This window comes from Sarcophilus harrisii, chromosome 4, assembly GCF_902635505.1.
Source record: "Sarcophilus harrisii chromosome 4, mSarHar1.11, whole genome shotgun sequence".
NCBI classification, from domain to species: Eukaryota; Metazoa; Chordata; class Mammalia; order Dasyuromorphia; family Dasyuridae; genus Sarcophilus; species Sarcophilus harrisii.
The window spans coordinates 186019892-186031045 of record NC_045429.1 but is presented as its reverse complement, the minus strand read 5'-3'; positions in this window follow the sequence as shown (position 1 = coordinate 186031045).

The window sequence follows — 11154 nt, the reverse complement described above, 5'->3', positions numbered from 1 at the left end:
TGATAAGGATCTGAACTAAAGTGGTGGCTGTCTGAATAAAGAGGAGTTAAATGCAAGAAATATTGTGGCAATAAAATGGAAAGATTTGGCAATATACTGGATATGTGGGGTGAGGGAAATTGAAGAGTTAAGGGAGGATGCTGAGGTTATGAACTTGAGTCACTAAATCAATAGCCCTTCTATGGCACTTCTTAGCTATATGACAATCCTATAGCTACTTATCCCATTGTATTTAGCTCATTCTACATGTGTTTATTCCAAAACTTTTCTCTTATTAAGCCTCCAAACGCACCATATTACTGCCATCTCCAAAAATACTTGTAGAAAATGATTTAGTTTTCTACTTTATGTATGGAGGTATTCCATGCCAAAGTATTCTAAGACAGCAGAGTATAGGCAGCAGTCCAACTGTACTCTTTCAACATCACCTCCAAACAACTGTAAAATAAAATTGTGGAGAGGCAGAGCCAATGAAAATTCAGAGTGAGACATTTTTCTAGCTTAAGACAATTTAGGAAGTTGACAGGAAAGATCTTTGACATCAGGATGGGAGGCTGACCTGGATCATGCAGCAGTACCAGGAGTGGATTTTGGAAGCAGTTGCAATTGTAACAGTAGCAGCTTTCGGTGCCATAAGCCCAGAGATGAGAGGTAGGAGGTAGGTGAGTGCTAATGAGTGATCAGAAAGAGATTCCAGGTAACCAGTTGTTGGCTCTGGGTGCATCTGGCACAAATTGGTAATTTTTATCCATTTGCCATTCTGTGTTGCAGTTCCAAGGCAGAAAAGGGTGCTATCACTTTTCACTTCAGGAGAATAGGGGATCTGGTCAAATTTCCAGGGCCAAAAAGAATGCTAGCACCTGTGGCTACAGGGGAGCAGTGTCCTTTCTGTGTAAAGACTAGAGCTCTGACTGGGAGAAAAATAACCACACCTGTCCCCAGATCATATCAGTTTGAAAGCATAGAAAACTTGCAGAACCCCAGAACTAGCTATAAAAAGAGAGGCACTGAATATTGGGACAGTGCCTCCCTACCTCAAGGTGACCTAAGGCCAACTTTAACAACAACTTCAAAATCAAGAAATAGGCCAAAAGATTCAGCAAACAACAAAAAATAGAACTTGACCACAAAAACAAAACAAAACAAAACAAACAAAAAAAAACTACTACAGTGGCAGGGAAGACCAAGATATAACTCAAAAAGGAACAACGATATTAAAAAAGTCATAAGCAAAGCCTCAAAAAATGCTAATTAGATTTAAGCCCTTAAAAAAATTCCTGAAAGAATTAAAGAGATAAGAATGATGGAGTAGATAAAGAAATGAGAGTGATGGAAGAAAAAAATTTAAAATAGAATTAAAAGCTTGGCAAAAGAGGAACAGACATTTCTGAAGAAAATAATAGAATTAAAAATTGATTTAAGTGTAAAAAGTTCCAAAAATTCATTGAAGAAAAGAACTCCTTAAAAACAGCATAGGGTAAATGGAAATGTAGGTACAAAAATTCACTAAAAAAAGTTCTTAAAAAAATTAGAATTGGGCGAGTCCACAAGACATCAAGAAACAGTACAAGAATATGTAAATAGAAGAATATGTAAAATATTTCAAGAGAAAAAAACTGGAATATAAATCAAGGAGAAATAAATTAAAAATCACTGAAAGCCATAATAAAAAAGGCCCTACAATATCATATTTCAAGAAATTATAAGGGAATATGGTCCTAATATCTTAGATCCAGAAGGCAAAATTGAAATGAACAGAACCCACAAATGAAGTCCTAGAAGAGATCCAAAATGAAAACTCCCAGAAATACTATAGTCAAATTCTAAAGCTTCCATTCAGGGTGAAAATATTTCCTGCATCCAGAAAGAAAATAATTAAAATATCATGGTGCTACTGTTGGGATCACAGAAGATTTGGCAGCTTTCTTATTAAAAGAGTGAAGGACTTAGAATATGATATTTCAGAGGGCAAAGGAACTAGTATCCCAACCAAAAATAACCTACCCAGCAAAACTGAATGGAATCCGTTAGGGTATAAATTGATTTTTAATTTAAAAGAATTTAAAGAAATAGAAATTTTCTGATAAAAAAATCAAAGCTGAACAAAAAAATTGACAAACACAAGACTTGAGGAAAAACATAAAAAGGTAAACATGAAAGAAAACTGCTTACATTCTATATGAGGAGATGCTATATGTAACTCCAAAGAACTTTAGGGTATTTAGAAGGAGTTTACAGAGGCAAGTGCATGAGTGTGAACTGATTATGTTGGAATGACCTAAAACAATGAAGATGTGAGAAAGAGGGTTGTATTAGGAGAAAGGGGAAGAGAATTGTAGAATGGGAAAATTTTTCTCACATAAAAGTGGTATGCAAGAAAAAGCTTTTGTTAGTGAAGAAGAAAACAGTAGGGTGGTGGACAATGCTTGAATTTTGTTCTCATAGGAATTAGATCAAAGAGGGTAGAACACACACACACACACACACACACACACACACACACTAAGTTGGGTATAAAAATCTATCTTGCTCAGTAGGGAAATAGGAGGGGAATGGATAAGAGATAAACAGGGCATCACGGTTAGAGCATGTAGATGGGGTGAGGTAGGGAAGGGATAATAAAAGAAAGGTAGTAGTTAGAGAGAAGAATAAACAGAAGATAATATGAATGGAATGAACTCACTCATAAAACAGAAGAAAGTAGTAGAATGAATTAGAAATCAGAATTCAACAATATGTTGTTTTAAAGTCATACACCTGAAACAAAGACACATGGAGTTCAAATAAAGGGATTTCATTCCACAGAGCTATGAAGAGAATCTATTATTTTACTAAAGTAAAAAAAAAGGTAATAATCATAATAATCATGATCTCAGACAATAAAAAAAAATAGATCTAATTTAAAGAGATAATCAGGGAAACTACATTTTGCTAAAATACCATAGTAATATTAAAATTGTTACAAATTTATCTGATATCATTTCTCATACATGTAAATCAATGTGTGTGTATATACATATACTCACATAAATAGAACTGAGTCAAGTTTATAAAAGTAAAGAATCATTACCCAATTGATGGTCAAAGCATATAAACAGATAGTTTTCAGAAGAATAAATTAAAGCCATCTATAGTCATAAAATAAATCACTATTGATTAGAGAAAGGCAAATTAAAAATGTAAGGTATCACCTCGTACCTATCAGAAATGTTAAATGCTGGAGGGGAGGAAGAAAAATTGTTCCTCTAATAAACTGTTGAACAGTGTATTGCCTCAACCATTCTGGAAAACAATTTGGAACTATGTTCAAAGGACTATAAAATTGTGCATATCCTTTGATACAGAAATATCACTAGTAGGTCTGTACCCCAGAGACATAAAAGAAAAAGAAAAAAAAGAACTAAATGTACAAAAAAAATCACTTTTTTGTGGTGACAAAGAATTGGAAATTGAGGGCATGCTCATCATTGGGGAAATGAATGAACAAGTTGTGGCATAAGATTGTATTAGAATATTATTGTACTATAAGAAATGAAGAGTGGATGGTTTCAGAAAAGCCATGACGAGCAAAATGAACCAACACAAAGAAGTGAGAAGAACCAGGAGATCATAGTACAGCAACACAATACCAGCAAAGTTGTAATGGTGAAACTGTGAAAGAATTGGCTGCTCTGATCAATACAATGATCCAAGACAATTCCAAGGGATTCATGATGAAGAAATGCTATCTACTTTCAAAGAAAGAACTGATGAAATCTGAATGCAAATTGAAGTATAACTTTCTTTCTTTGTTTCTTAGTTTCCTTTTCTCTTCCTTTCTTTTTTCTCTTTCTCTTTCTTTCCTTTCTTCTTTCTTTCTTTCCTTCCTTCCTTCCTCTTTCCCTCCCCTTCTCTTCTTTCCCCCTCTTTCTGTGACATGGTTAATGTGGAAATATATTTTGCATGGTTTTCCAGATATAATGGATATAATTTTCACTTGCTTTCTCAGTGGATAAGGGAGGATTGAGAGGGAAAGAATTGGAATTCAAAATTCAAAAAAGAGTATAATCATTCAGTTTGGGAAGTCATTAGATAGCAAATGCAACTATAGGGCAATTGAATGAACTTTAAAGAATGGTTTAATATTTAAAAAGCTATAGATGATGACATATGACATTGAATGAAGATGGCCTAGAGGGCTTTAGGTAGCATGGTAGGTCTGGAACTGACAAGCTAATGGAGAACTTAGCTATTTTGGACCAATCTAGTATAGAAGCTGTGTATCTCAGAGGAGACAAAGCATGAAGATAACTAGGAAACAGCATTCTTTGACACTATTTACTTATCATCCTTTTCTTTGCTGCCCTTTTATGTGAAATCTCAGGAAATCTAAACCTAAAACTACCACTTCTGTAAGATTCATTTTCTTAAATCCTTGAGATCCTGCCTTCACTACTATAATGAAACTAATTTTTCAAAGGACCAATGACAATTATTATTTTTACAAAACAAAGGTAAGTGATTTGCCCAGGATCACACAGCTAGTAAGTGCTAAGTGTCTAAAATTGGATTTGAACTCATATATTTCTGACTCCAAGGCCAATACTCTATCCACTGTGGTGCCAACTAGTTTCTCCTCAAAATGAATTTTTAAAAAAAATTAACAAAAATCTACTTCCTCTCCCTCTCCTTTTTCTGCCGCATATGAGAAAGAAAAACAAAATTTCCTATAAAAAGCACTTATACTCAAACACAACAAATTTCCCCATTCGCTATAATCAAAGAACATGAATCAATCTGTACTCTGAGTCCAACACTCTATTATCAGATGGGGAACATGTTTTGTCAAGAGTTCTCTGGAATCATAATTATTTATTGTGTTAATCAGAATTACAACTCTCAGACTTTTTAGTCTTTATAATTATATTCAGTTTTGCTGGGTGTATTCTTGACTTTAAGCCTATATCCTTAGTCTTTTGGAATAACATATTCTAAATTTTCCACTTTTTAATACTTACCCAGCTTTCTCCAAGTCTCAAATGAAATTCTATTTTCTGCCCTCCCTCTGATCATTATTGTGCTGTTCCTTTATTGATATTATAAATTTATATTGTAGAAAATTTGATTGTAGAAAATTTGCATGTTTCTCTCTTATTAGACCATGACTTCCTTGAGTTCAGGAAATGCTTTTTGCCTTTCTTTTTAGACAAAGTGCTTACCACAATGTCTAACATGTATTAGGCACTTAAATGCTGACTGATGACTGCTAAATCATGTGTAATCATAACTTAAATTCCTTCTTTCTGATTGTTAGAATAGATGGTCCAATAATTCTTATATTTTTATTCTCAATATGTTTTCAGATCACTTGTATTTATTATGATATACATAACATTTTCTTCTAGTTTCCTGTTTTCTGGCTTCGCTTTTAATATTTCTTGTTATCTCATGAAGCTATTATCTTCTATTTGGTCCATTTTAATTATCAGTGCCTCTGCATTTTTCTTTCAGGCTTTGTAGATATTTTGAAGTGATTTTCTTTTTTTTTTTTTTGGGGGGGGGGTTCTGTATTGAGTCTTGCTGTGCCTTGCTCTGAAAACAATGTTTTCTCAAAAGTGTTATTCCAATATTTCTAGGACGGTTCAGGCTGGGGGATTTGTAGACTTTAAATGCTTCTAAAATACTTTGATTTAGAGAAAAGTTTTATCATTAACCCCTTGATCTGGGATCTGAAAGTTTCTGATCTGGGTTTTTGTCTAAACAAAATATTTGTTTTCTTTCCCTTATTTAGAGCTCTATTAGAAGTCTGCCACTATCAACCCCCATCAATTAGCAAGAAGTCTCTTGACAGTAAAAAAAAAAAAAAAAATGAAGCAACTTTCTCTGATGGAATATTATTGTTCTCTGGGAAACGATGAGCAAGATGCTTTCAGGGAAAAAACAAAACAAAACAAGGAAAGTCCTCCATGAACAAAGTGAATTATATTGTATAGAAAATAATAGCAATGTTCTGGGATAACCAGCTGTAAATGACTTTGTTATTCTCAGTAGTATAATCATCCACAACTACTCTGAAGTACTTATGAAAAAATCCTATACATATCCAGAGAAGGAACTAATTGTGTCTGAATACAGATTGAAACATTCTCTATTCCTTTCTATAAATTTTTAACTTAATTTTTCTTGAGGGTTTTTATTTTCATTAGGGTGGGAGATCTATATTTTCTTTCACATTTTGAGTTTTATGGAAATGTTTTGCATAACTTCACATGAGATTTCTGAATTGTGGATAGGGACAAAGGAGAGAACCTAGAACTCAAAAATTTTAAAAACAAATGTTAAAAAAATATTTTGCAAAGAAAAATCTCTTGACAATGCAGAATGACAAAAATGCAGATTCTCTTTTGGTCTTGTATTATAACATTATTTATTCTGTTGTGGAATTCAGAAAAATTTGTGGACTGGAAGTAAGATCCTCTTGAAGTCTCCTGAGGCTTCACTCCTGAGATTAGAGCCAAATAGCTATTGCTTGCTTCTGAATTTGTTCACTGCTTGGTGCATAGTCTATGGCCTCCTTACTTTGGAATGCTACCCATCAGTGCAATTCTCCTCCTTAGTTTACCCCGAATATGTGACTGGGAACTGGGTAAAGAGGAACAGAGATGCCAATTGGCACCTCTTCATATACCCTGAACAAATTTGTGTCCCTTTGTGTTAGACTAGGGACTTTTCCTTCTCCGCCCCCCCCCCCATTATCTCCCCCTCCTTCTCTCCCCAATCATCTCCCATCCTTTTCTTCCCCCATTCTTTTCCTACATTACAGCATCCCCAGTGTTCATTGATCTCTCTGTTTCCCCTTGGCTCACCTAGAGTGGAAGAATGGATCACTGTGATTTTTTTCTTTAATTTCCTAATCAGAACTTCATCTGGCACATTTTCTAGATTTGTATGGAGGAGTTGTGGGGTAAATCTTGGGTATGTTTTTTCCTGATACTTTGCTATCTTTCCCATGCATCTCTAATCATAAAATTCAGTGACCTTTTTTTTCCCCAGTCTTTATTCTAATTGACTGCTTTGCAGTATTTGACACTGTTGATCAATCAATTCACTACATTGCATATATTCTCCTCCATTGGTTTCAGAGATAACCACCTTTCCTGACTGTCCTGTTATCAAACCAATCAATCATTAACAAGTTATTAATATTTACTATATGTGAAGTTCTGTGCTAACTAATGGATAAAAAAGAAAAGAGTGATAAATAGATTCTATTCTTAAGGAATTTATATTCTAATGAGAGAGACAATATATACTTATGTGAGTATATACATATAGTGTGTATAGAGTGTCTGGCCTATCTCAGCTTTTGTGAGCATATACATCATGCTTGATTGAATCAATTTCTATTGTTTCTGATATTATATTAAAAAGAAGAGCTACTGAACTGGAACGGAAAATACATTCAAAAGGCACTGACAAAGATGGTTTTTGTGTGTTTGTTTTAGTTTTAATTTTCTTTTCCCCTTCCTTGGCTATAAGTGAGGGAAGATATACTTTTGAATGCCTCTAGATGGGGAGAGAAAAGCCTTAAGTCTTAATCTACCCATCTAAGCCCATGAATGGCTTTTCTTTTTCCCCTTTTTATATGTGTTTTATTTCCCCTGCCCTATCCTCCACTTTTAGATGAGGGAGTATTGGCTATGGCTTTATCTTTGTGAGCTCCTAAAAATTGGGGGAGCAAGTCACCACAGTTCTAGTGATGGAAATCAAGATATATATATATATATATATATATATATATATATATATATATATAAAACAGCAACTTTAATTTTAAACTCATGATCCCCAAAGACTGAGTGGTCTAGAGGAGAATGTGCCTCTAACTGCTCTGGAGAGATGCCTGTTTCTCGTCTTGCTAAATACATATCCATTTGTAAAAGTTATTTGATGTTAATTGTTTAAATTAAATTGAGTTACCAATTGTTGGCAGTTGATATTGAAGAAAATGTGCCAAAATATATACTTGAATAAAAATCCTTTGAAAAAACACTCTAACCCTTTGGAATATCTTCATAACCCTGAAGGTGGTCAGACAAGTACTTGGTGATTAATTTTGGAGTCATCTACATAAAAATCATAAGAATATCTGGGACACAGTGCATGGCACAGTGAATGGAGTGCTGACCCTAGAGTTAGGAAAACCTGAATTTAAATCTGGCCTCAGATATTTACTATTTGTGTGACCCTGAGCAAGTCACTTAACCCTGTTTGTCCCAATTTCTTCATCTATAAAATGAGCAAGAGAAGAAAATGACAAACCACTCCAATATCTCTGCCAAGGAAATCCCTAGCTAGTAAGCATCTCAGGCTGAATTTGAACTTAAGACTTCCTGATTCCAGCTCCAGCACACTAGTCACTGCTCAACCCAGCTGCCCCAACATTTACCATAACACCAAATAATTCCACAGTCTTAGTAGACTGTTTTAGTAAACATAGTTTTATTAGGATAATAGAGTTGATAGATTGTCTTTCCTCCTGAATCAGAAAAAAAACAACAACACATTTTTAAAGGTATATAATATTTATGAATTTGGGAAAGTCTTTACTATAAATTGAAATCCAATTTCATCAAAAATAATTGTAATCATTATTTACATCAAAGTGAAATGAAGACATGCTCTTATACAGAGTACAGAAATCTGCAGTGAGATGATTGATTATCTCTCAATGGTGTATAAATAAGTATCTTGGTCGATTTGATAAAGTGAAAGGATTAGGCCTTTGTTCCTTCATTATAAACATTTCACTGTGGAATTTGTTGACATTTTAAAAAATACCATGTTGAGAATAATTTTTGAGTCCTAGCTTTTAAAAACAATTGAATTGAGTCACTGTTATTCAGAATTGAGTAGAGACCATGGAATTTAGTAACTTTTCTGGCAGAAACAATAAAGAACCAGCTTGGAGCTTGGCTGAGAACACACTCCTAGAGAAGAGGATAGAAGACCTGGTAGAGTGACAGTGAAAATTAATCCAATGCCTCAACAACAGCATACATAGAACTTCTCAGCTCAAAAATCTCAGATATTTAGATATAATAGGCGAAACAGCCCTAGAGATTGTATTTATGGAGACACAATATCAGGAAGTCCAAGTTGTTTCACCAAACCCCTAGGTGAAGGGCAAAAAGTGGGAATTTTATGTGACAATTGTGAATTCCTAGATCTAGACTCCATGAAAGGACAGGATTAAGCATGTGTTCCCAGAACACAAGAAGCAGCAAACAGTTGATGTTGATGAACAGATAGCGACCTTGACTTCAACTATTACAGTGAATTGTGGGGGTGTCCCCACAATATTAAGTCCCACAGGAAAGGGATTTGATGATTCAGCAACCTCAACTAAAAATTTTCTTTTATTCAAACTCTAAGACTTCAGGTTTAGAACCATAGCTTTTGAGGATGGTTATTAGGAGAGAAAATTCACTGGAGAATAAGGGATGTCATTATATTAACCACAAGTGCATTTTTGTGACAGAAGAGTATCAACCACAGAGTAACAGTATGACATTATAAATTTGAAGGACTATATATGTTTCCCTGGGGTGGGAAGACACCACAGAGAAGGAAGTACGATGGCTCTTGACTGTTTTTGTACTTCTCTGAAGGGTAAAATAAAGCTTGTCCTATAGCCAATGTGTATTATTAGCTTTAGTATTTCCCTAAGAACTGAGTTCTTTTCAATGGCATCTATAGAAATCCAAACACAAGTTTTTTTTTTTTTTTTTTTTTTTTATGTTCATTCTTAGGACAGATCCTGGGAGAGGTTAAAATGAACAAAATTAATAACTTCTCATAGAAACCTAGGGTTGGAGTATAAGCCAACAAGATGATTTGTGGGAAACTCCCTAAGATTGCATGCAATCCATGTGGGATCCTGAGCTACAAGTTATATATATATAATTATTATACAAGTTATATATTTAAAAGACACTGAAGATGAGATTGTTATTTCAAGAATGTGTTAATAAATGAAAAAGAATGAATGAAAAAAGCTTTTATTAAGTGCTTACTATGAAATATTTAGTTTACAAGAATTTAAAAGCGTGGAAGTCTAATGAGATTGATGAGGTCTAGATATGGGGTACCTAAATGAAATTAGGGTTTAATTGAAGTCTAGTGGCAGGTTTGGGGTACAGGGAGTTAAAGAGAGCTCCCCTGCACCCATGGGATTCGGTGCAAGGATATGAAGTTAAATAAGTCTAGTGGCAGTGCAAGGGTTCCCAATAAAAGCATTTATTGGCTCGAAAAGCTTGATTGATAAAAGAGGCTTATTATGGGGTTTAGAAGTAAGGTTAAAGTATAGTTAAGGAAATGGATGAAGGTAGAGATAAAGGGAGACCGGACACAGAGTTCCAGTGGACAGAGAGTCCTGACATGCCAGACGTAAGGCTAGCATGTTTGGAACTTCTGCAAAGAGAGGATCCTAGTTTGGCTCTTTTATAATGGGAGATTTAGTTACAGGGGCCTGTGGGTATAGTCTGAAGTTGGCTCAGATCCAGGTGGGGCTGGGACAGGCCCGGATCTTCTATTGGAATTCAAAGGGACAGGATTTGTGAATCAAAAGGTCCTGGATTGATAATTACATTAACTAGGAGGGGTTGGGAATCAGAAAGAAAAGAATGTCAATTCTTAAAGGGACCACACCCGCATCAAGACAAGAAGAACCTCAGGAATAAGAAAAATGTCATTTCCAGCTATAAAAATATCATGTGGCATAGAATAGAAGGTTTTTACGATAGTCCAAATGAGGTACATGCATGACTTGCCTGTGTAGTTGCTGTATCACAGAAGGACACAAAATTGCCTTCGGGTTGCTTTATTCTTCTGCAACTCACTGACTGCTAACCCAAACCTATGCACTTTTCTAGGCAATGAGAAACCAGTCAACTTATGATTTATCCTAGGGTCTTTTTAAGAAACTTAGATATTTGTAATGACTTCTTCCTGTATTGGGATATAACTCTGTCAAGAGAATTCTAAGATACACTGAATTGTTAAACCTTTCTATTAAGGAATGACTGAATATGAAGTTCTAATAGGATTTAGAATTGCAAAGGAACTTACAGATCATATAGTCTAAGATGGAGAAACCAAGGGATGGAGAGTTGA